The sequence below is a fragment of the Oreochromis niloticus genome, linkage group LG3 (genome assembly GCF_001858045.2).
Source record: "Oreochromis niloticus isolate F11D_XX linkage group LG3, O_niloticus_UMD_NMBU, whole genome shotgun sequence".
Classification (NCBI taxonomy): Eukaryota; Metazoa; Chordata; class Actinopteri; order Cichliformes; family Cichlidae; genus Oreochromis; species Oreochromis niloticus.
In genome coordinates, this window is record NC_031967.2 from 19,017,880 (window position 1) to 19,045,423 (window position 27,544).

The 27,544-nt window shown below is 40.9% G+C and overlaps 1 long non-coding RNA gene across 2 annotated transcripts in view; it reads left to right on the forward strand.

The window, feature by feature from the left end:
• Window positions 1-441: 441 nt before the first annotated feature.
• The window catches only part of LOC112846493 (uncharacterized), a 48,202-nt gene continuing 21,099 nt past the window's right edge, over window positions 442-27,544 (forward strand). For both annotated transcript variants that reach the window (XR_003219497.1, XR_003219496.1), the window contains exons 1-3: window positions 442-593; window positions 1,965-2,052; window positions 4,828-4,891. This is a non-coding gene — a long non-coding RNA (uncharacterized LOC112846493). The remainder of the gene's footprint in view (window positions 594-1,964; window positions 2,053-4,827; window positions 4,892-27,544) is intronic.

Genomic DNA, 27,544 nt, shown 5'->3' on the forward strand with positions numbered 1-27,544 from the left:
AAACAGCGGTCATAGGTTACCGAGATATTCACCATCTATTCATCTCTCCCCATGTTTGGTATTATGTTGCTATGACAGCCAAGAGGGATTTGATTCTGTTTTAAATGAAGAAGAGAACAAAGAGAATTTGTGTATATCAGGCAAATACAACTGAGTTTGTAGCTTGTGTTTATTACACAATTCATGTACGTGAAACTTCAAATCTTGCACTTGGATGTATGTGAGAGAGAGACAGCTGTATGTTGTTAAATGCAACTTTTCAATTACAGAGCCCCTCTTGCACACACATTAGAGTTATTCTCTCACTTTGCCGCTTCTAAAATCTATCCCAGGCGATGTGAGAAGTCTGCACCCTCTGAAATCTCCTGTGGAAGAAGAAGAACATTTTTACCCATCATATACAGATAAGACTATTTAATGTCTTCTGTTAGCCACTGAAAGGCGAACAGTCCACTTTGTAAATGTTTAGGATGGTTGAAATAAGCCGAGGGTAACACAGAGACATCTGAACTTGAAGGTTATTGGATCAGAACAACCGAGTGAGACTTTAGCAAACCGATCAGTGAGTTGAAAGAAGTTTTCTTCAGAACCACGTAAATATTGCACCGTACACGGCAGATAATCCAACTCAAGCAGTAATTTCAAATGTAAAGTGCCTTGTATTATTGAATGGACAAAACCCTTATTGTGTTAGGGGAGCGCTTACTTGTGAATGTTGCATTTGTGTGTGTGTGTACAGTGTAGTAGCATAGCGGTCCCCAACCTTTTAATACCGACAATATTTTTACGGATCGGGCTTTAAGGTGTCGCGGATAAATACAACAAAAAAACCAGTACCGGTACCAAAAAAAGAAGATTTATTCATAACACACAGGAAAACACCAAGGGAATAAGATAAATAAAAACGATTAAAAAAATAATGCTAAAAACCAATAAAAACCCTGAAAACCCTAAATTTCACACCCGAGCCTCAACTCTCGCGGCCCGCCACCAAACGACTCACAGACCGGTACCAGTCTGTGGCCCTGGGGTTGGGGACCGCTGTAGTAGCATACGCTAAACAAGAAACGCTCAGGATTCATCAGGATTTAGACATTTCAGACAAAGCCACCAATACTAAGAATTCTTCACTAACCCAAACTGTTCTGTCACGTTCACGGTGCATGACCTGTTTCTTTAGCCTGCGCCTCTTGTCGGACATGGAACTATTCATTATTATCACGGCTATGTAATATTCTCTTTCTAATATTGTAGGGTCTTTACTTTATAATACAAAGTGTCTTGAGATGACTGTTGTTGAGTGGAACTATAAATAAAATTGAGCTGAATTAAATTGTTGGTGGGTTTTCCGCTAAATGCTGTTAAAACGAAAACATCAAGAAACAAATGGAGTGGAGGAGAAAAAACAGTCATTTTTCCTGTTAGTAATCAGGCTATTAGGAGCTAATGTTGACGTTTTGCTTCTGGGATGATATGGAAGTATTTTTCTCCCTTTATGGTTATTTTTATTTTTTTGTTGTGCAATGATTAAAACCTGCTCATTTTGTCAACCTTATGTTAGCATTAAGAAAAATTCAGGCCTTACCAAAATCAATAATCCTCTTCCACTGGGGATTATGAACCAAACGTTAGCCGTGCCCAGTTTTTAAAACCAAGCAACACTTGAAATGAAGAATATAAATGAGGACGAACCTGAAGTGTATAAGGATTATCTTAACATTGTAGGAACATCCTATAAATATGTGGACGGCATTTTAAAAGACTTTCATCAAAAATAAAATGGTTAATAGTGTCCGTTTTAGCATTAGTAGTATAAGATAACAGACCCAAAGACACTGTTTTTCCAGGTTTTTATTTTACTGACCTCTTGTTTGCCCACAAGAGGTGGCATTAGAGCTCAGACATCCCTTGGAGCTGGTGTTTTGATGTGGCTCATTCTTTTTTTGTTGCTGTTGTTGTTTCAGAGACCTTGGCGAAATGTTGATTGAGCTTTTGCGGACCAGATAGCCTTGGAGTGGCGGGGAAAAAAAGAAGAAGTGAAGGACTTGTCTGGTAAGTAATGTGATCTACACTCGTCCGCGCACACATTACGTCCTGTACAGCAAGATTACCCCAAACAGCAAGTTACAAGCATCAAAAGAGAGACAGCTTGGAGGGAAAAGGGCTGGGAGGAAAACAGAGACGAGGAAAGAGAGGAGGGACAGAGGGAGACGAGAGGCAGAAAGGGAGAGAGAGTAAGTGGAAGCTGCACACCAAGCTTTGTAAAGCATCGGGGATGAAACATCGCTTCCCTCATAAGATGATTATGTTGTTAAATGAGATATGGCAATACTCTTGTAAGCGCTTAATCCAAGGATCTCCAGCTGCCATGCAAATGTAGCAGATGTCAGCAGGATGACACAAAGCCGAGGAATGAGCAACCAAAATTCAGCTCATCCCCACCACCTCACCCCCTCCCCGTCCCGTCCTCCCCCTCCCCTGCCACTGTATTATTTTACAGGAAGACTTGTGGCTGCCGGAGCGCACCGTAGACTCGTAATTCTGTTCGCATATGCAGGGCGAGCCGTGGCAAAGCACGCAGCTGGTCGTAAAAGCCACCGCATGCAAAACAGTTTTCTGTTCTGCAAGAAAAAAACAAAAGGAAACTCCAAGCAGTAGCCAAGTTTTGGAGGCCTTTTCTGAAGTTGCCTTAACTTGGTAGCTCTCGGATGTTTGGAGCAGCTTCTGAGAAGCTCTTTCCTTCTGAAGATTTGAGGCTTTGCTCTACTTTCATGCGGCTCTCTCGGCATTCCCAGGTGGGATGTGAGGGTCGGGTGGTGGACCAAATAAGAATGGAGGATTTCCTCAGGGAACATTAAAGTAAAAATGTTTGACTTGCACTCTTGGGATTCCTGGTGATGACATCATGGCTATGGGAGTGTAAGCTAGCACCAATTCGGGCCCATTAAATCAGACAGCGTGATCATTTAGTCTAATTTGCCATCATTCCCTCTAATTGCATCTGACTGCCGACTCCAGAGAGTATTCTAATTCCCTTGAACTGGTTAAAGTGACTGTGAAGGGCTATGCTTGAACTTGTTAAATGGCAGGAGATATATGATTTGTTTAGCCTATCCTTTATTGTTAACTTTCCCAATATCACCAGCACATATTCCCCTGAATAACTGCACCGTGTAACCATCCAGCTCCTACTTTAGATTGAGCCGTCCGCTTTAAGAAACCGCAAGCACTCAGTGTATCGTTTAAACCAGGACCACTCCACACAGGATACAACACAAAACGTGAGATCTAAAAAAAACCGATATGACCACACTGTACATTGAGATCAAGCTTGTCAAATCACAGTCGTCGAAAACATTTACTGTTCAGCCTACCGGGAGGTGCTTTATCTGCGCAGAAATGATGTCTCTAACTGCCCCTTTCTCTTTTCCTTCCCCTTTTCTTTTATCATTCTTTTTTTTTCCCTGCTCCCTTCTGCGGCTCTCGGAGCTTTGTGCTCATGTTTGAGTTCTCACTGGCTGACAGGTTGTCACAGATAATAAGTTTTAATTCCCCATATGGGACCAAAACTCACTTGCCTTGTAATTTCCTCATAATTTTATTCCCTTTTGAAGCCCTTGAATGTAGATTGGTGAGATGTCAGTTATGAGCGTGCTAAGCTGAGATAGTAATGTATTCTGCTGCACCGAGACTGGACTCAAATAAAAGGGAGTAAAGAGCATTCTCTTATGTTTTAATTTGGATTTGATATTATGTCACAGCGGCGCCGTCGGCAGTCGTCTTTATTTATTAAGCACGTTCAAACGAGCACTTTGTTTTTGTTTATGATTCTGAGTTTGGCTGATCGGGACAGGAAAGAGGGAAAAACGCGAGCTAGTCCACAGGGCGTCAATTACACGACTTACACCGTCTGTACAGTGAAACACCGTGGTGTTGAATCGGGTGAGTCATATGATCTCAGTCCAACCCCTGATCCCCATTTGTCCCAGCGGTGATGTGTCTAAACGCACCACAGCAGCTCTGACGGACACTTTGCCTTGAGCTCCTGTTCACCCCTTCCACCCCTCAATGCCACTTTCTCTCCAATCCAGAATAATGAGCCTTTCAGAAATTCAACTCAGGGATCTCGGCCCAGTGGTGTGCTCGGCAGCCCAGATTTCTCGCCTCTTCCCCTTGCTAAAGCCTCCACTAGCCCCGGAGCTTCCAGGCCGCTGAAAAATCACAGCTCTGTCGGCCAAGTGTGGCCGCTGTTTCAGCAGGATAAGTTGGCAAAGGGAATAGCGTCTAAGTCGCCCTGAATGTAAACGAAGCACCCTTTTGCTGTCACCGTGGATGCCTGGCCTGTCTTCTGCCGTGGATGGCTGGTTAGGCATTCTCTACCTCATAAAGGATGCAGCTGTGCTGTAAAAAAAAATGGCTTTTGTAAATTTATGCTCAGGCCTTCTCCATTCCTGCACTGAATTGTCACAGTAAGGTTGAGACTTTCTCCTAACCCTTGGTTGGAAAGTCTGCCTTGTTTTACAACCAGGCAAAGCTAGAAAAATAAGAACTCGTGACATCTTCCAACTGTACCCAGAATAACCTTTTGTGGAAATTCTTGTCAGACAGGTGGATTATTTCATTGAAGACTGATGTGGAAATATTCAGCATTAGTGCTTTTTTTTTCCTATGAGCTCTTTACTTATGTGTCATGGGTGTTCCGTGGTGATTCCCTATGGATCCCATGTGATGGATGCTCTTAATGAAGGGTGTTAATTTAAAGTCACCTGCAGGCTATAGCCGTTCCATCCATAAGGCTGCTTCATCGCCTATCCAATGTTCTCTCAGCACTGACAGAGGAAGGCCCAGGGAGAAGTGAGGAGATGGAATTGGATTTGAAGCTCTGAGGCAGGTAATAAAAAGCAACACTCCCACACACCAAGGAATGTGATTTCCCCAAGTACCCCTGGCAGACATGTTGAATTTCTTGCTGTAATGTATAGGCGACCAAGCTATTCATAACATGGAGGGCCCTGGCGAGTACACCAGCTCAAGCTTGTTTTCTCATTAAAAGAGTCAAGGTGTGCTTTGAACTTCCATCAAACCCGACGTAATATGCTTTCATTTCATGCCGTAACCCCTGCTTAAAAAGGTAATGGCTTACTGCATTGAGCATCCATTTAATTTGTTGACTAACAGAGAAACTGGTTACGCAGGAACTTGAATAAATGATAAGGCAGGGCAGACCTGAAAGGAAAAAAATCTGTTTTAGTACAGATTTAATTTCATTTTGCTCCGTGAGAACGTGTGTGCACGCTGAGGGATAGTACACAGTGAGGTAAAAGGTGGTACAGCACAGAACATTTTTCAGAGATGTTGTTATAGAGGTCTGAAATATTTCCTGTACATCCGTAGGTGTAATAAGCTACAGTCACTCATTTCCTGCAGAAAATAGATACCAATCAGACTTTGCTATCAATAGGGGTTAACTATAAAATAAACTGCAATGACAGCAGGCTCCTTACACAACAGAGTAGTAAGACGGGGCTTACACAGGCTCTGGATGCCAGGTTAAACATGGCCAGCAGCAGGTGTCAGTCCTGCCTAAGCCCGACCTTGCGGAAAGGCAGCATATTTCAGTTTCCCCTTCAGTAGTTCCAGAGTGGTGTCCAGAGAGGTTTGTGGGGGGGAAAGGGTGTCCATGCAAAAGGGCCCTGAGATGCTTTCTATGCAGGCCACCAGAGCAGTGGGGATAGCCCGAGGCTGGAACTAAGCTTCATATTCGCCTCGCTGACACTGATCCTCTATCCTTGCATCGCTACACAGCCTAAATAAAGCAACCATGGGAACAGAGGTTAAGGAAAATGGAGGTTTTCCCTTTGTGTCATCTCAATGATTCTGTGTTACTTCTGAGAGTCGCATCAATTGACTTTCGCTGCCAAAAATAATCTCGCTGCGAGAATTTTGCATGTAACATAACTGTAACCGCATTACATTTCTGACACAGCACGGAGTTTCTTTTGTACTACTTTTTATGGGGAAAGTGCAGTAAGTACAGAGCAGCCACTCTCTTGACTAATACTCCATAAGACATTTGGTGAAGAAACATCATTAGTTTATTTTAATGTGCCACGGTGGAGGCTGAGTGACACTAATGGGGGGCTGCGTAAAAAATGGTGTCAATCTTGGCACTGTGACGGTTCACTGAACAGCACATTAGTGCTAAAAGTATTTCAGGTCTCTAAGTATGCCTTCCTCTCTTGAGCCTATATGAGAGGGCGGTAGGGGCCACCAAGGCAATTCAAAAATGCAGTTTCAGTATTCATAATAGGTGAAAACTGAGAGCACACACTGTGAAAAAGACAACCTGAAGTACCGGCAAGCAATGTCTCAATCCGTCTGTTGAGCCTCGATGCTAAAGATGCATTAGCAGGAGTGCTGAATGGATTTTATTTTCTCTATCCAAATATCCACAGTCAGCAAGGACGTTTTGAATCGAAAACAGATGACCGTCTCTCCGTCGATCAAAGGAAATACTTGTAGGATGCCAGCACAGCAGAATGTTGTTGTAGTGTAGAGATGCTGAGTGTTGCACTGATAAATGCACAAATTACGGTGTGATTATTAACAGTTCTAATCATTAAATGAATTGTGATTTAATGGTGGACAGGACTATTAGTACACTGTCTTCAGGAGGTACTGGCTAAAGATTGAGTATTAAAAAGAGAGATTAGGCTTCAGTGGCATCTTTTTTAGACTCTAATAACAGGATGGGTCACGAGCAAAAAGAATCAAAACAACAAGTTATTTCACTGTTCACTTCTTGTCCACAAAGTCAACTGTGAGCATACACCTAAGCAGCAACCGTGCACATGTGAGGAGTTCTGTACTTGCTAACTGACTTGGCTTTTGCCAGTGTGGGGGTGTCACAGTCTGGAGATCCCTGAAGCAACTTCCACCATGGACGGCTGTCCGTACAGCAAAAAAGACTCCCTGTCACCCTCCTCGGACATCCAGCTAGCCAACAAATTTAGCATCTGGAATGAGCAGGATTTTCTTCCAAGGGGACGCCTCCAGCTTCCCTCAGCATGGTAATCAGTTGGGTGGACTCTCAGAAGGAAGCCTTTCTTCCCCTAGGCAGTGACTCAGACTGTGTGAAAGTATTCCAGGGTGTCGGTTACTGTGCTGCTTCCGCTCCATATTGCATTTCCTCAGCCCTGCTGTCCTGTGACATAGAAACCAGTTCCAGCTCACCCATACGACTTTATACGAGATTTCATAGAAATGTCAGGAAGAAGTCAGAGAAAACGTTGTGTTTTCCGAGGCCAAGAGTCCAGTAAATTGCCAGCAAAATCCCGAAGATTATACCATCCAAAGTTGGAGCACATTGTATTCTGCTTGGGAACAAATGGCACAAATCAACAGTTTGAACTGCTTAAACGTGACCTTATCCAATTATTAAAGGACCTTGAAGACTCAGAGCTGCTAGGCTTTCAGCGCTGAATCAATCCCCACTGTTGGCTGAGGACATGAGGGTTTGGTTTCATACTGCAGAAAGCTTGCACTTATATACCTTGCTGTTTAAAATGCTGACATGCTCTACTGCTCTCTAGCTCATCACATACACCCTTTCACTTCATTCAAGCTTGGCTGTCTCAGGTGATTTGGTCCACAGGGTGATCAAGTCCGACTTCCTGTCTGACTGAATGCCCGTAAGTAACAGGCATGAACCGTCCAACACAGCTCCCCCTTCTGGTATGGATTTTAATTGGTTATCTCCCAAGAGTTTTATTCTTTTTCCAAAAAAAATACCCTAGTTATGTATGTGAAACACTGAGGACACAAACTCTACCATTTATTTTTAAACTTTTTAGCATCTAACAAATACAGAATTCAATCTCAAAATTTCAAAAACCCCACAGTCACACCCAGAATAATGACACCTGAATCCTTTAAGAATAACTTTGCTATAGCAGATGATGATGTTACACGACACTATAGCACAGCAGAGCTCAGATGTCACAGAAATAAGGTACTTATTCACGCTATTTTCAGAACCATATATTTTTTCTAATCTCACAATGTCTTACGTAAGCATCCCGAGAGTGGACAGTGGACTCACCTCAGGCCAAAAAGCCAGAGAGCTCAGACCTGAACTTCGAGGGTTATGTGTGGGTTTGTCTCAAAATTTGACTTTTATTACCTCAGAAATATCACAAGAGCAGCACCATTTCTCTCCCTTAGTGACAAAGAGAAACTGATATGTTCTTTCATACCAAAAAGGCTACTGAAACGATCTGCTATCTGGTCTGCCTAAACATGTTATAAACCAACTACAGCTGATCCAGAACTCCAAGGCCCGACGTCTGTTTTTAAGTCCTCATGTTGGTTTCCTGCCAGTTTCCATGCTGATTCTAAAAATTCAAGCCTCTAGTGCATGACTAAGACGCTCATCTTTTTTAATATGCTGCAGTGCTGTGTCCATTGTTTTTAAATTGACTCGACTCTGTTGCCATTCTGTTCCTCTACAGCTTTTTAGTTGCACAGTTCTTGAAGCTATTTTTTGATAACTGACAGTGTGTACACTTCAGCCCCCAGGCTCATGGTGTCCTGTGTGTGACACTAATAATAATGCTTGAGAAAAGAATCACTGTCAGGAAAATTAATTTTTCACTATATAAAATACAACTTTTTGGTAGCTCAGTAAGTTCAGCCGTGCTGCAACTAATGTTAGTTATCCTGCCATCCGATGGCACTTGTCTCTCCCCATCAGGAAGCTCACTGACTGACCCTTACCTTGTGCTTTTATTGAAAACAAGTATTATCATTAATTCTTTAAAGTAACTGCTATCTCTAGACAGCTAAAAACACACCGGATGAACAACGACAAACAGTTTGATTACATTCTTAGTTCACATGAGAGTTTATTTGCTAAGTATCCAAGTTCACTTCAAGGAAAGCTTCACTAACGCTAGCTAACAGCAGCACTGAAAGACAGAAAAGTTAAGGATTTTCCTCAACAGCTCACTTTACTGTCATCTGGCAAAAGTGAGCTTCACTGTTTCTTGGATTTGTATCGGGCTTCTTTCAGAAAGTTTTACAACTTCCTTCAGAGTAAATAGACGTGGACACCCAGCATATTGACAGCTGAGGTAAACAGCAGCTTGAAAACCTACACTCACTAGAGATGAAGGCCGACCAGAGTTGTTTGTCTTACAGCGGCCACCCTAGCTAGGATTACACACTTGGGTAATAAAACATGATTCAGATTACTCCAATCAGCTGACATCCAGTGGTGAAAGTTTTCCCACGGGATCTTTTAAATCTTATAAAGCTGCTTTTTCTGTGGACAATACACTTGATCGTAACACTTAAAGGAACAGCTACACTCATCACTTTATTGAAGCTGAAAAACATGACAATTTTATCTCTCAATGGTGCCTCAGTGATTATTTGAAAAAATATTTGGATCTGGCTAATTATGTTGGACTTTGAAAGAAAAAAATTTTTTTCCTGTGCATTTTTAAAATAATTGTACATCCCCTTGGAGATAGGTGTCTAAAAATTAGATTTATTTTTCAATTCAAAGTACGACTTCAGTATATAGCACTTGCCGAAGCTTTTGAATTTCTAGCAAGGTGAAATGTGGATATTGAATTTAAAAAAATGTGCTCAGAAGAATGAGAGATTCCACATATAATTTCATAAAAGTGACAAGCCATACAAATCGAATGCAGAGAGAGAATTAATAATTCAAACCTGCAGAATCCTCCGTGAGACAGAAAGGAAGAAAACAGACGAATAAGAAATACGATCCCCTGTGTCTGCTCAGCTGCCTTTTCTTTACAGGATTCGTGAAATCTGGGGCATTATATGTTTAAAATTCCTGTATGTGTATCTAAGCGCCCACGTAAAGTCAGTAGGGATAAAACTTGAACGTCTTTCCAGTTCAGATAGGAACGTGAGTCCGCGGAGCCATTATTGGTTACAAATGCTGCGTCAAACGCACCAGGTTCAAATCAAGGTCAAGCAGACGCTGCTCTTCGCTCGTCCGACGTGTTTTCAAGAACAAACAACAAACCAAGACGCTGTTTGATTTTGCATTGCTGTGATGATCCCGTTGACGCTGTGCTTGTCACTATGCCCACAGGGGTTAATACCCCGATCTCCTGTAATGCTCTCCTCCTAAGTGATTCAGCAGAGGTGGAGCGACATTAACTATCTCCACCTGGAATATGACAGAGTTGACTTGTTTATTGTGTTTCTCCTTCTTCCTGTGTTTTCGCTCTTCGTGTTTGTGTTTGATTTGCTTGGCCTCTAGTATGTTGTACAGAGATGCCCTTTCCATGTATCGCCCTGGGTGCTGGTGCTGGTGTGGGACTTCTTCGGTGCCTGCATCCCGGGTCAGAAAACCCCGTGGCTGTTATTGTCCCCGAACTTGTGATGCCAAATCATCCAGAGGATTAGTTTGTATTTTCCTCTTCCCCTCCCGCTGTCTCCCTCTCTCTCTCTCTCGCTCTCATTTATTCACCACTCACTGTATATTGCTGGTATGCCAAAGCTCATGCGTACACGTTGTACCCATAAACCCTCAGGACTTGCTGTTGGGGAGGCCCATGTTCCACACTCAGACGCACGCACAAACACGCGCACTCACAACTGTTTTCCCGCCAAGTAGGATTTGTAGTATTTTCCCCCAAGAATCTGGTGGCACACGCCCGATAAGCCTCATCCTGCCAGTTTCTAGCTGCCTGGCACTAAAAATGTGTGTGTGAAGCCTCTGAGACCTCCTCTATCATTATTCATGAACATCATTATTTTTGCAACTGTCTGCGTTCTTTCAATGAATTTTCCCGGCACCAAACTGTAGGCGGCCGCTAGTATCAGCATGTGACATTCAGATTCATTTGGTCTTCGCTCCAAAAAAAATAAAAAATTAATACATGTGAACCACCGTAAAACATGCAGCCGTGACGGGATTTGGCTAAATCTTTCTAACATTTAATCGCACCCCCCTTTCCTCCCTCCCCACCCCTTTAATTGGTTTAATGTACAGTGAAATAAGGTTGGCTGTTTTCTTTTAAACTCAAACTGTGGACACGTCCTCCCGCTCTTCCCGAATGGCTGTCAGGTTCAGTTAGGAGCTTAGGTAGATTGAACGAAAAGGATCCCTTAAGCTGAAAATCCAATCTGAAGTGGGCCGGTTGTAAAGTATTCTTTAATAACTAAATGATGCATGAACTTCAACCGTGGCATAAGACAATGGCAGAGGTTAAAGCAAGGACGATGTACTTCTCTTACAGAGTTAGTCTCACATATAATGTTTAATCTGCGCTGAGAGTACACCTCCAGCATACATTTGTTCTTCCTGAATTCTTTTCAAGCAAGACTTGGACGGCATTTTTTCCAGCTTTCTTAATCTTAAAGTTATATTCTGAAAAAGAAAAAAAAAAGCATGGAAAAGTCGACCTTGCACATCAGTTAGAGAATCTCAGTAATGAATCATGGTCTGCGTCAAAGAAGTAGGCAGGCTGTGTGTCAGCATGAGGTATCTGAGTGACCTGTTATGCAGGGTTGTTATATACAACATGCCAAGGCTATGCCTGCTAGTACCGCCAGGATTTTCCAAAAACGTTAAATCCACCGAGCGAGCATCCAACTTTTTAAGTGTTTGAAACACAAACTGATCATGAACTCTTTCTTTGTTTTTTCAACTGCATGCAAGTTTTTAAAAGTGCGACAAATAGCTTTAATACTCACATCTTTTGAATATAAAAACATATACTGACAGCTACTGAATGCATTATTGTCAGGCTTTAGACATTCTGTGCAACCTTGAGATAAAATGTGTTAATTGCTCAACTTTTAATGTAACACAGTCAGTTTTCTTTTGTGCTTATTTGGTGATCCAGGCAATTCATTTTAAACAGGCAGCCTAGATGAGTTCACTTTTGTCCTGATTGATGACATCTAGGAGTAAGGAGGATAGTGGAGCTCAAAAACTAAAGTTGTAATCTGGGATCTGCATATATATATATATATATATATATATACTCTATTGGAACATTGGGGTAAAGTTTTTAAGATTTGATGGAGCTGGTAAAAAGAACCGAATATTTGAGAAATAGTGTATGATATCTCTTTCTACATCCTGTCTGCACTTACTGACTACCTTTGTATTTTAGATTAAATAGCTGAGAACAAACAAATACAGCAAGTTGGCTTCTTTTTGAGGAATATCTCCACAAATTAAAAATGCATTTTTAAAAATTATAACCGAATCCTTTTCAGCCTGAGCTATATGTTATCGTTGGTGTCAGTTAAAAAAATGAAACTTGCCAGCATGCTGAAATTAAAAACAAATTAAAAAAAATCTCTCTATAAATAGTGCTGTAAGAAATGTTTGTCCCCTTCCTTATTTTGGAATATCACACTTACACGTTAACCTGAGTAAATGCAGTTTTTAAATGATGATCATTTCTCGGGTTGGAGGTTTTCTAACTCGTTGGTGGCAAATAGCATTGAATATTTGCCATATGTAAACCATGAGTGTGTGTTCATATTCACACTATAGTTGTGTTTTGATGACTTACAGATGCGTATTACTCCGGCATCATGCATTCATAACAATGTCAGACACACTGTTCAGTTCTCTTTAGTACATTTTCATTTGGTTTGTAGGTTGCTAACAAAAACTAGCTGTTGCTTGCACATCATCCCTGTTTCTGCTGAATAAGTTTTACTTTCAGACTGTTGTAATTAAGCAGACTAGTCTGAGACTATATACTATGTCTATTACAAGTTCCAGCCCTTCCTTCTAAGCTTTATTTTTGAACCATGTTCAAGCATGCATTTGATCAATTGTGACATAATAAGAAAAACACCAATTACTGTTAACCACTCAGGGCTCTGGGCTGAAGGCTGTTGTTTTTCATCAGAGGATAATTTCCTGTCTTGGGGGCAAAGTGCAATCATACAGGATACCGAATTGTAAATAAGGCAGCGTCTAATTCTCCTACAGTACACATTACGAGCGGTCCACTCCTCAGTCGTCGGTAAAGGCCGAGTCAGACTATAAGACGTGCCTCGGGCTATGTTTTTCATCCACACAGCTGAGGGTCAGACTAATTCCTGTCCTGTCCCCTCTGATCGGGAGGGGAGCAAGAGGGACTGAGCGATGCGCTGCCCTACATAACCATAATGAGCCGTTCGCGTAGATAGTGAGTTAACGTGCCGAGACATGTGGCTAACTTAATAAGGAAGCCAGTGTAACCCTGCCGCAAACCTATATATGTGGGAGCGGCATGTGATGCCGTACTGATGGGCATCTTCCTCATCTGCTTTGAGAGCTCTGACAGTGAGTGAACGGGGAGCGATTCGGTGCCCCTGAGGCACATTCAAGGGGTATAATGAGGCTCCACATGGCCTCGTGATTATCTCATGATTTTGTCTTCCTGTAAAGGTAAGAACATGTAGAAGACGGGAAATAGATGAGTTAAGTAACCATATATGGATATTCTCATTCAAATGAAACCAAACACCGATTTTCCATTATATGTATATGCACAGTACATGTATATGCCTTTACAACTAAAGGGGCACAATCTAAAGCTGAATTGAATGTGTGTACAGTCACAGAGAAGCAATAAGCAGTGCCAGTGTTAATCTGGGAAAATGCATGGACCATTAGCTGTTTTGCGGCAGTAATAAAATTCTTGTGCATAATTTATGGCTCTCTGCTCTCAGCGACTGTCTCGGTGTAAAGGTAGAGCAGCTTGAAGTTAACTGCGTATCAAATATAACATAAGTCATTAAAACAACCTTAAAAAAACGACAGAACCTTTGAGCCTGTAGGTTAAATTCTTACAGCTAACTGAACGGCATCGACAAAACAAATGGGTTGCTAATGCTTGGTTCCTCCTAGGAAAGGGTTCCTTGAGTAATTAAATATAATTTTGGCTATCCAATTAACACCATTACACCGCTGAATGGGTTTCTTTTTTCATATTTCCACTCTAATTGTTTGGTTTTGAAGCCCATTGCGCGATTCCCCACCTCCCTTTCCTCCTCTCTCAATCTGTTCGTGTTTAAGGTTGTGCAATTTTATGTAAATTGTACAATGATGAAGACAGAATCTTTCCCTCTGAAATGACAGAAGTACCATGATTGCGCCCTTTTGTCTAAGGTTTGGCTTTATTCTCGCGGATGCTGTGCAATCCTCTAAAGGTGGCGTAACGCCGCGCGTTAACCAAATTGAACCTGACAACTGCCTCATTCATTTGCAGCCAGTGTTTGTTGCAGAAGTTAGAAATAACAGCCCTTCTTGTATTCTTGCATCTCTGGCAAGAACTGTAAATGCTTGCAAAAAAATAAAGTAACGTGTCTCCCCGAGGCTTCTCTCTCTCTCTCCCTCTCCCCGTCTGATGTACGCCACAGACAACACCATACATAAAGAACCCTTCTTATCTTATTTGAGCAGTTGCTTTAGGTATTTCTGCAAACTCCAGAGGCCTAGAATTATAAATCACCGTGAAGCGAGATGGCAATCAGCGAGTATTGTTGCAAAGAAGACTAATGAAACCACCCACCCTGGTAAATGACCTGGAGATCTGGTGTGATACTGACTCCCCACAGTCACCGAGATGTGATACACTGGATCTCTCTCACGCATAGTCTCCCATGACGTGCCGTGAGCTGGCCTTGGTCAGATAAGGCCACAAAGGCAAACCAGCGGGGCTCTTTATGTGTTTGTTCCATTATGTGAACACAAGCTTATTTCAGATTTTCAGAGTTTTGTTTAACTGCCACAGAGGACATTATAATTTTATCTGAGCGAGGGATGGAATTGTGCGTTAGCGAAAGGTGGTATTCCCTGTGGTAATTCACATTTAATTGTAAATACATGCTACAACCTTTTCTTCGGAATAAATTAGCATGTTTACTGTTGTTGCTCTGTACATCCAAGGACCTCGACATGATCAAAGGAGTGAGTTTGTTTGAAGAATGAAGCATTCAGCATATTTTAGGTTAACAAGAGCTGAGTTTCTCTCTACAGCAGTTGGCTAGTGTCATCTCCCCAGCCATCCTCCCCTCATCACATTCGAGACATTGTCTATTTTTGTCCTTTTCATTACTATGTTCGTTTACCATACACGGATATGAACGCAGTGCTTCCCAAATGACATCATTATTATATCTGACTGCCACGCTAAATCACCTCATTTATCTCTCATTGGCATGTCTGCTCTGTTGAAAACCCTGAAAACAAGAAGCAAACTTAAAGGAGTTTTAAAATGGAAGATGCATTTCTGTAATTTGCAGAATTGCACTTGTAGCGTCCCAGAATCAATGCTAACCAGGGGTTGTGCATCCCGTTTGCTGCACCCACTCTCCGTTTAGCATACATATCCAGCAATTTGCGTTTTTTTTTTCTTTGTATGCAGATTTGAACAGGCTGTTTGACATAACATTTCTATTCATTTTATATAGAACTGTATCAGCACAGTGTATGAAAGAGATCAAAACCAGATAAGTGGGTTTCAAGACTTTCACAAAAGGGTTTTGTTAGTGGAGGAGCTCGGTCCTGGTTAGCCGGGTCCCTGGGAGGTGGACTATAGCAGAAGTGGGTAAAGAAAGGAAGTAAACCCTAACCTATTCCAGGGATACACTGTCTTTGCACTCATTTTAATCTAGTATTCATCATGGGTTGAGAAATTAAATAAGTCACTGCCTTGTGTGTACTTTCAACTAATCTTAGAGTGATTACAGCATTTAGACTATCAACCCTGAAGGCAGTTTCTCCTTCACTATAATCATACCAAATAAGCAGACAGTGTTTTTTGTTTTTCTGCTGTACTTTGTTTTTGTCTTGGAAAAAAAGAATTATCTCGCACTTCCTTGTCTGTGTCTGGTCTATGCATACATTCGGTGTCTTTGTTATAGTTATTTCCTGTTTTTATTGAGCTACTCCCTTCTTTTATGTATTTTTTATTGGTTTTCCTTTCTGGCTTTTTTCCAGGCCCAGTGGTTTTACCTGTGTCTTGTTTCTGAAACAGTTCTCTGTGATTGTGGAGGCTGGCTTATTCTCTAGTTAGAAATGTGTAAAAGCCACTGTGGTGCAGCCAATTAACCTCCTAGGACCTGGTGTCCACATATGTGGACATCACATTTTGGGTTGTCTAGACCAAAATACTAAATTTTGCTCTACAAGGGCCTGATATCCACTTAAAGGACATTATACTGCCACTGTCCTATCGAAATTTAAAGCGAATGTCCTCATATGTGGATCTCATTTTTCTCAGAAAAAAAAATCACACAATTCTTTGTTTTTACAATCATCAGGTCCCAATCAGCCCAAATAGCAAAGAGAAACTAAAAATGCATGCATGGTCTTAGGAGGTTAAAAAGTGCAAGAGGATGTACACTCCAGTGGTGAGTTTATTGAAGAAGGTCGATGTGAACAAACATATGGACGACAAACCGACTTAAACAATGTTTAGTATACACACTAACACAAACATCCACAAACAGATACTTAATACTGGATACTGGTTCTGACGTAGGTCTCTTCCTGTTAAAAGGGAGTTCTTCCTTTCCACTGTCGCCAAATGCTCTTATAGGAGATTGTTTGATTGATGGAGTTTTCTTTCTGTTGTTTACTATAAAAGTGCGTTGAGGTGACTGTTGGGATTTGGCGCTGGATTTACTGCATGCTTTTAGTAGTTCTCATGTGTTACATATTTGTTGTTAGGATGAAGGTTAATAAGGTTAATAAAACCTACATTTTGAAAGCATAAGTATTTATTTTTCTTAGAGGAGTGAGATCAGGAGGTGGATGATAAATGCTATTGGCCCAGCAGTGAAAGAGCTTCAGCTCTATAAAACAGTTTTTCTTTTCTTTTTTTTTTTCATTTCTCTGTGACACAGAAGACACACACCGTGATAATTTCGGAATTTTAGTGGTGCTGAGAGGCATAGTTTTGAAAATTGGGCTAAGATGGCTAGTGGTTTATTCTTTTTTTCTTTTGGCATCAATCTTCTCCCGTAGCTCTGAGCAAAAAACAAATAAATCTATTTCCAAAAATGTCTAAATGTTTAACAGAACGCAGCTACAGAAATAAAAGTTCACCTCTGTACCCAAACAGCAATAACTTTTCTCTGTTCTTGCTGAAAACTTGTTTGAATCCAACTGTGACCACAGCTTGACTGTAAAGTTGGTTTACCTATCTGCCAAAATTCACTGCAGCACAGGCTCTCTGTCCTGGATACATAACAAGTAACTGGTAAAATACAATAGACAACATTAATTATTAGAATTTCTTACAGTATGCAAATACTATGCTCTGAGAATATTTTGCCATTCTAGCTGATGAGAAATTTATGCATCACAAATGCAAAGCCAAAGCGTAGGTGTCTTAAACTTGCAACATCTTTATGACCACTAGAGGGCCTCCCCAAAAGACTTCCAGTTTTACAGAAGTCAATGTAAAACAGCCCTAAACTCTCATTTATCTATGACCTTGGTTTGTTTGTTGACCTAGGACCACTATACTGATGCTTTTTGTGGGTGTATCAAATAGAACATATAGACCCTTTTGTAAATTAGGGTCATTCTATGAGAGAAAGAGGGACCATCCAAGTTAAACTCATTGGTTCTTGACTTTTCAGTGATGAATTGTTAATGAATGTGCACTTTCATGTAGATTGCAACATACAGTTTCAAAACACTTAATAAAACACACAACCCAAGGCTTCATAATAGAAATTCACAAACAAATGGATGACCTAACACCAACTGTATTCATCTTTTACAGTGTCGATTAGATGGGAAAGATAATGTTGACCTAATCATTAGTTAGGTCAGAGGTTCCCAAAGTGTGGGGCCCGCCCCCTAGGGGGGCAGCAGAGCTATTGCAGGGGGGGCGCGGTATGAAAAAAAAAAAAAAAAAGAGCGCTTGGACACTGTGGACAGGTTTTTGACGGGGCTCCCACACAAACGCAAAGCAAGAGATGAAGCATCGCCAAATATGTTTCCAAACCAACTTCCTTCCAAGCCAAAGACTAGAAAATATGGTGAAGCATATCTTCCCTTTGGCTTCACCTGCACAAGTGCCAAGGTAGGTCTCCCCTGCAAAATTAGTTTTCCCTGCGTTGGGAGCACGCGTTGGGCTCTCCAAATCACGGCCAAAGAGTATCCCACAATGTTGATTTTTAGTTGACAAACACTTCTTGTAATAACTACTCCTGACATTTTGGACATGTTAGCTCTTTATGCAGTAAAGTTACAGTGGGATACAAATAATATCAGGCTGATCCTGCCACGATTTGTTCCCCCGGTTCAAATCACGGACAAACAGTATCCCACAGCTGTTTTTGTTTTTTAACCCATTTTGCACAGAGAGGCATTTTTTTGAAAAATGTATTGACAGCAATGTTGAATATTATTACACAGGAAAAAAACAACTACACGTAAAATAATTACACTGTGACGCCTCTGCCTTTCTAAATGGAGGGACAGTAACTGCGTGTGTATATGTAAGCGTGTAAAACCTGAAGATAGTCAGACGAACATTTTTCTTGTAAAACAAAGGGGGGCCTGGCAAAAAAAGTTTGGGAACCACTGAGTTAGGTCAACTAATGATTATAGGTTAGATAGTCCTACTTTCTCACACTAAGTTACCTCACACTAACTGAATGTAGTTTTGGGTCTTTCTGCATGGAGCTTGTATGTTCTTCCCATGTCTGTGTGGGTTCTCTGTGGGTACTCTAGCTTCCCCCCACAGTCCAAGGACACCCATGTTAGTGAATCAAAATTGACCGTAGGCTGGAATATGAGTATGAGTGGTTGCCTAGGTGTTACCACTGTGACAGAGTGGCAAGTCAACAAGGGTGTATCATCCTCCACCCTCCAGAAAATGGCCGGATGGAAATACATTTTTGACATAGAGTAAGGTCATAAAGTCAAACTTAGCCCATGGTGGTACTACATCATTTGATTAAAGCTGATCTCAATGCCAGCCCTCTGCAAGCTACTTTGGAACCCACCTCCACCCTAGCTCATTTTCATTCCATTTCTGACTTCATCAATGTCAATGTTGTTTCTGATGTCTGATCTGTTGTGTACTGGGGCTTTTGGTGCAGGTCTGCCTCCCTATTAATAACTTCAGATGGAACAATAATCTCCTTTTGCCTGCAGTGGCGCTGACTCAACTGTGTGCTGTCTGTGTGCAAACATATCTTCTTTGTTTTGAAGACACAGCTGAAAGAATGAATTTTTTTCAACAGTATATTTTGTGTCATTGTACTTTATGTCTTTACTACACTGTTGTGTAGTTAAACCACATACACATCTGTTAACTCTGGTTTGGTTTGCTGCCAGTCTGTGGTCCCACCTTGGTCCAAGAGCGAATTAACTGTCAAGACTGGCTGTGTAACAAGCAGGAGTAGGGTCCAAACACAGAACTCAGAAACATGAGAGAAACTAAAAAGCGGTCTTTTATTAAATTCAAACAAAGTACAAAATAACGTGAGTAACAAAACCAGGAAAACCAAACCTTCAAAATAAATGGGAAAACATACTGCGAGGGAGGGTACAACAATGAGGGACAACATGACAAAGAACAAAGGGATCGAACAATACTTACACAACAGGTATTTAGGTAGAAGGGAAACACCTGGGAAAACAGCGGAACCGAATCTGACCAGCAATCAGATTGCACATCAGGGAACACCACATACATGAGACAGGAGACTATCAAAATAAAACGGGAAGCAACAGACAGACCAAGACTCAGTTGAACTTGGCACAGGGGCTGAAGAATAAACATGGATACATGACTAATTGGGAAGACAACCGGATGAAACACAGAAGATTACGGGAACAGAAAGGGATAAGCGCAGGGGTAGAACTACAAGTGTATTAACTTGATAAGAAAAGGAAAGCAGACAGAGCACACCGGTCAGACACAGGAACATGACCAGGGAGAAAGAAAGGATAACAAAACACGGAGACTAGAGAGGCTAGAAGAGACTGGACACGAAAGGGAACTAGCATAATAAAACAAGAACCAGGAAAAAGAAATAACGAGCACTAAAGGATATAAGACTAACTAATATACTTATTAGTTGTATAAAATTTAATAACCAAAACTTCAGAATAAATTAAAAATGCTGGGTCGACGACCTAGGACAATGGCTACAACAGGATCATTCTTATAGGAGATTTTTAAAAATATTTCCTGTGCCTATAATGAGCCTGTAACTGCCCCTTTGAGTTGATGTTTCTGATGTGGCTGAGTGTGCACATATGTGTAGCCAGAACAATGTCTTAAGACAGAAACGGAGAGGGTGTGATAGAAAAAAAGGGGAGACGATGACTGGGAGAAGGAAAAGGAGAGGGAGAGAGTAACCAACAGACCTGGCGCCCTGCACTCAGCACTTTCACTGACTTAGCAAAAGAGTGTGGATGTCACTGACTCCTAAATCACTCCCAGCCTTCTTCAAGCTCCATTTACATTTCAGGGAACTCCTCATGCCTTGAGCCAGAGAGGTTGTTTTACTTAACTGTCTCAGGATACAAATATCAATTACTGTAATGCAGCTCCTGCTGAAGTGTGTGCGCCTGCTGAATGATAAAGGAGCTATACTGTCAGAACAGGCTGAAAAACACCCACATTTGTTTGAAATAAAAAGAAAAAATCAAGAAGTTGTTCGCCGTTGCCAGAGGACACACAAATGGTGCGCAATTGGGGTTAGGTCAACTTAAAATATGTATCCACTAATTAAAAGTGAAGGCAAAGTTAAAGTGAGAATGCACATGTCGTTCAAGGTAATGGGGGGAGCGCACACAAACACACACTCGGACTCAGAAACAGAGGAAATCCTCTTTATTTGTTTTACTTAAATTGTAAACTGGTATTTTGAAATGTAAAAAAGGAAACAATGTAACAATATATCAGACATATAGACACAGCATGGACCCATCTATGGACAGAGCGAGTTACTTTGAGTGATTCATGACGCATGCACTTTACAAGTCACTAGGGATTATTAGATCGCTCGTTAGCATGATCACGGGGAGAGGATAGATGGTAGGTTAATTACTGATGAAGAGTTTAATAAGGGTGCCTCTTCAGTGCCTCTATAGTGTACTTGTAAATGTACTTAGAAGTGGTTAGGGAGTAGGCCAAAGACAGCTTGCAGTACAAATGTTTGCTCTCGGTACACTAAATAGGCTTAAACGAAAGCTGTCCGTTCCTGAAGAAGACAAAGATGCATGACAGCTTTGCCCTCTGCTTGTCTCAAATAAAACTGTATGTAAACTTTTGGTGAAAGTTTGCTGCTTCTCAGTTTCTCTAAATCCTCTGAGTTGGACCCGAAACCATGGAGGGGAAAGCTGCATAGCCATGGATACAAGTTGCATACAGAGTGTGTCCCAATCCCTTAGTCGGTCCATTGCAACTGTTGGGCTCCTTCTTTTTTATTTTTGAGATTTACATGGCTGTGTCTCTTCATGTACACAGAAATTCCCACTAGAAATCAAACATTTATATGTTTACCTATTTGCTTATGAAGATGCGTGTGTCCAACCTTTTAAATTATACTAATTAGAGTACACGGGACGGTCTAAAAGTCTTCCATTAGAACAGTGATTTTAATGATATACTTATATTTTCACCATCCATCCACTTATCCAATTCAGGCTCACGAGTGGGTTGGAGCTGATCCCAGCTGTCACTGGACGAGAGGGAGGTACACGTCCAGCAACTAATCTCCAGAGAGACAAGCAACCATTCACGCTCACATTCACACCTACAGTTTAAGTATTAATTTTAAATTAAGAGTCACCAATTAGCCTAACATGCAGGTCTTTGAACTGAGGGGGCAAGCCAGAGTCAGACACAGGGGAGAACGTGCAAACTCTACACAGTAAGGCCCCGGCCAACAAAGGGATTTGAACCCAGGACCAACATGACTATAAGGCGAACGTGGCTTTGTACTGTTATATTTTCACATCATCTAAAATCCATCTTTTCCCCAAAACAGACATATTCCTTGTTTTTTTTTTTGTTTTTTTTTTGTTTTTTCTGGAATCATATAGAGCCCCTCCACCCATCCACCCCTCCTTTCATTTTTGTTATTTGCTTATTACAAGTTCCCGAATGAGATGCTGTTTAAGGCCACTGGTGGAAGTTTCTTTTTTACGGTATGCTCTGCCACAAAACTAAAAAGAAAATACATTTTCTACACATTTTCAAGATCTCTAAAGCAAAATGCATGAGTAAAAATATGCAGACAATTTGTGTTGCATTCACCACTATTCCTTTGGCACTGGGAATTTATGTTTTCTATTATGATTGCAAGTTAGTTCTGGGGTCAAGAAGTATCTGGTGTTTATTTAAAACAAACACAAACCCCCCCCCCCCCCCCCCCCCCATCGCAGTTCTAAGACACGTAATAGCATATTAAACGTATATATCCGATGCACTTTGTTCATCGAGACAACCCATTTAAGTTTCCACTCCCCTTCCCAGCCTTTTTTTTCCCTGATTTTCAGACTGCAGTAAATATATGTAAAACAGCTGCAAACACTTGCCGGTTTGTGTGCTTAGGCAATATCAGAAAACTATGAGGCTGCTGAGGCTGCTGGCTGTGTTATTGCTCTGCATGTGGGCAACATCGTGACATTTTCTGGATGCTAATTTCTGCTGCTGTACAGCTTTCATCCTTCTTCGTGCAGTATTTGTATTGGTACTAATTGTGAACTGTCGTTAATCAATGCTAAAATATTGCACAGGAACAATCTGCTCAAAGTCATGAATTTTTGAGTGTTATGTGCTTAAGTTAATAATTATGCATTGTGGATGATAGAGGTTAGCCTGCTGTTGCATACTGGATGTACTGAGAGCTATTTATTTAACTGAAATGAACTTGTTTTGTTTGTTTTGAATGGCCACAGCTGACATTTTTCTGTGCAAACTGAATGCTATAATACTCTACTATGATCTCTTAATTCATACAGAAATTGTGTTTGGTGACTTTACTATCTAAAAAAAAAACCTTAGCAGCCTGACAAAAAGTTAAAGATCCCTACATGTTCATAAAATGCGCTCTTCCTATTTATTTTATGCAGTTTCCTTGCATGCATACTGATGTCCTGAGTAATGCATCCATGCAGGATTTCTCCACTCCTTCTTCTTTACATGCCTACTTACCACATTTCCAGCGCAACTTTTCATGCACAGCTTGTTTTCTAGCACATTCTCTGAATAACCCACGGTTCAAATCCCCATATTTTTCATCTCCTGTTCATTTGAAACACAATGCCAAATTCCCCTGTTGATATCGTACATAAATAACCGCTCTCCACCTCTCATCTCCCAGAGATGCATCGCCCCCATTAATGCGGTGTGTGCTGCTAAATTATTTAACATGGAAGATGAGTGAAGTGTGTTGGGTTATGAATACAAGCAAAAGGAAGCCCAGATGGAACCTAGTAAGATAATGGCAACAAAGCCGCCTCTTCTCATCTGGGATCAGCGGCGCTGTAGAAAGCAATAGTCTATTACATCAGAAACTCCCCTCAGAGACAGATTTTTTTTTCTAACTTAATGAAGTTATGTCTTTAAAAAAAGTCTGTGTGGTATGCTCGATATATATGCGTGAGCCCGTCCTTGTCGTCTCATTCAAAAGTGAAACTATCAAATTGGAACATCTCAGCATGCTCCCACGAACACAGAAAGGATGCATCAAAGTTTCTGATGTCTGTGAGCTTCTGAACTCTTGATAACCTTCAGGATTAGTGTTTGGGTGGTGGGGTGGTATTCCAAATTCATGTGGGTTGCGAACAGTGATCTTCAACCCAGCTGTTTTTAACACTACCAGTGTCCTCTAGATGCCAATACTCAGAGGGCAATTTCAAAGATTGTTTAGAATTTTAAAATACCTGCATGAGTTTAATGAATGAGCTTTGTGTTTTGGTGAAGAACACCTTTGATAACCAAAGTAAAACCAAGGTGCCCTGGCTGGATTCATGTTAGAGCGCACTGAAAGCTTTTGATAAAGTAGAGAAGGTTATTCCTGTTTTTTTTATTATATATAACTCAGTTTTGGGTAGTTTTGATTTAACTTTACTTGAAGCATTGCATACCTTTAGTATGCTTTGTTAAAATTCATAAATCCCAAGTTGTACTGACTGTGAGATGATGTGAATTTCCAGCTGTACAACTGAACTCATTTTTGCAAATAATCTGTAGCTTGTAAGTAACATGTAGGAGGCAAAATATCAGAAATGCAATTAAAAGCAGAATCCCATTAAATGTGCAAACGATGACTGATTTTTAAAGTTTGATGCTTTTGTTTATTTTTTTCTGAAACTATGAATAGTGGGTGGATATCTTGTCCTGAGAGACATACAGCACTTGCATTAGGAGGAGTGGGCTCCACATATGGTGACATACTGCTGCATTCATCGGTAGTCAACACTGTATTTCTATGCTAGATATACGAAATGTTGCTTGGAGCTAAAAGGTAACATCAGTGTGATAAGATGCTCATTGTGACACATACTCACTTGGCAGTGTAGCCTATAGCATTCATCATAGTTATCTGGCTATCATTTGCTAATTAGGTGTAATTACAAAGAGCAATTGAGGCTGATTGGAATGCCATTAATGTTGCAGGTAACTAATCATAATTCAAAGTATTGGACAAATGAAAATTCTGGCATGATGACTGGATCATAAACATATTCATGAGGGAGACGTGACTATCAGTTTCTTCATTAGAAATGTCAACTTAATAGTTTTGCAGAGGAATGATTAAGGGGGTCAAAGTGAGTAGAATTCATTCTCCTGGGATCATAAATGACCATACAAACTGTAGCATGAATCTTTTAAATCAGTCATTGGATAATTTTTTTCAGTCTACTCAAACGTGGCTGACAAACTGGACGAAGTTCTGCACCTCTATGTGCCCATAAGTAGTTCATGAAAATGAATGTTAGCCACCGTTAAGACCGTCAAGATCGGGCAATGACCGCGTGGCAACCTCCAGTCCGAATTTTGTATTCCCGAACTGGTTGTTGAATGGTTGCTGGCTGTCACCAGGGGAAATTGGTCACAAAGAGGGTGTCACGCCCAAAACTGCCTTGTGATTGCTTTTGTCGCTAGCTCATTGGAATGGTCGTCTGTAGTTTGCATGAAAGATGCCAACTTATCTGCAAACACTTCACAACTGCTTGTCTAGTGAAAGAACATTTGCCTAAATGTTGTTTACATCGAATAAAGGGGTGTCTGTTTCACACTCTGTGAGCAGTTGGCAAGTGTTTGCAGACAAGTTGACATCTTCCATGCAAACTACAGATGACCACAATAACTGGCGAATAATTGCAATGAGGTTTTGCAGCAAAAAAACCCCATAATTTACCTGCTTAGTCATAGTTGCAGGGAGGTCACTAAGCATTCTCTAGGGCAACTGATTAAGCAACTTCCAGCAACATTTTTTTATGTAACATTTAAACGTTAGTTCAGATAATTCAGCCGGTCTCTAGACCTGTGTTACTTGGGTCTTCCCGGCCTAGCTTAGACACAAAAGACCAAGAAAGGCTAAAAGTTGCAGTAGACAGTAGTTTTACTTAACTAGCAGTTTTAGAGCATTCTGCTGGTTGTTGCACCTCTTAACATAAAGCAACCATATATAGCAATGTAATGTACTTTGCATTAAAGTTTCAATTTGCTGAATATGGAATAAACTGACCATTTGGCTTGGTCAAGCAAGACATCGTGCATGACACTGTGAGTGGCTTTGAAACTGATGAAATCACAACCGGTGGACACTGTTTAAGACCGCAGCACTTAGGAAAAGTTTTCATTAGGGAATCTCATTTTAAAGAATGTAATGACTTTTTGATATTGGTAATTTGTCTAAAACCTGGGTCAATTACCCAAGCTTGTAGGACAGCTGACAAGCAGCATTTTACATTGCCAACAACAGTGCTGTGCTGGTTTTATCACACTACCCATGAGCATGCGGCGACCTCACCTTCTCAAACGCAGCTCATCTTAATTGCCTGGAAAATTATCATCTGTGCTGGGAAATGCAAGGCTCAAAGTTTGCCTTAATTCCTTCTGTCCCAGCTATGTGATGACTCTGTACAAGGCATAAACTGCCAAGCAAGAGGAAATGTGTGGTAATTAGCGCCCTGATCTGCAGGGTCCTTAGACTTGCCTGTGGCAGCATTTCCTGTCCTTTAGTTGCTGAAAACAGCTGTCACTATGATCTTTAACTGCACCGTTTTTTAAAACAAATCAAACAAATCAGTTTTGAGTAATATCAGGTATGAATATAAATGTGGTTTAAAGGTTCTCACTGAAGTGAGTGACACATAAACCAAACCGTCCCACTGGTTGCTTATTCAAAAGCATTTTAAGGCAAATGCAATAAATCTCACTGATGTTTGATCAGTCAAATCACATACAGCAGCAGTATGTGCAGAATATTGTACCACACATAATGCTGGGCAGCCTTAGAAAACACCAATCTATTGTTTCTATTGTTCCTTCTATGGTTATTAATGTAATCATTTGGCAAGAACCAGTGAAGCACTATTATGTCCATGACAAATTGGCGTTGACTACATCAATAATATAATCACTCCTGTGACCAGATGTAAAATTATTCATAATATGGAGACATCAAATCATTGGTCACAGATCTCACATGGTTGTATTTTATTAGGCGGAGCTCCTGACATAGTGTATCTTTGTGATTTCAATGGTTTGTATCACGTGTAATTACAGATCATTGTATCAGTGTATCAGGCCTCTTGTCTTTTCAAGATTGTAGCAACTCCTATTAGGATCTTTATAAATTTGAAATGAAAAACCTCAGGTTTCTTATACATAGACTGGATGGGTACATGGTTCATGGGATTCACCAGTTCAGCTTTCCATCTTCTCAGGCTGACAAAAAAAAGGGAACTTTGAAAAAAATCAAAGTGGCAGAGTTACCAGTTTTCTTTTCCAGTTGACAGTTTTTCACTTGTAACTAGTTTAGTTTTATAGACATCATCTAACAGAGGCAGTAAAAAGTTATAAGCCCGTCTTTAACCTGTCAGCTCCTTAGTATGAAGTCAATATGCGGTTGGATTGTGCAGTTGCGCGAATTTTGGAGCTGCTAGTCCACTGCATTCACCTCCTACACTACTTCCAATAGGGTCGATATGTGTGCAATGGCTCGTGTCGTCCTGCGCGCTGTCGGAAATGTCCCTGCCTGATTTTCCCAAAGTTGTCCTATGTGTGAAAATAACTATATGCACTGTATCGTGTTAAAAAAATAAATAAAAATACAAAACTGAAGCATACTAATGTAGGTGCATGACCCAGGCAGCACAGCCAGCCTCCGAGCAGATGGTTATCCATAAAGATGACTGGGAAAGGAAAGGCAAAGGTTAGACTTATAAACTGTACCGGACTAACCAATGTTTTTAGCAGATTAGCAGACAGTCACACTATTTACAGCAGCGAACTGTGCAAAACTTTAATTTAAATGGCTGGAGCTCATGGCA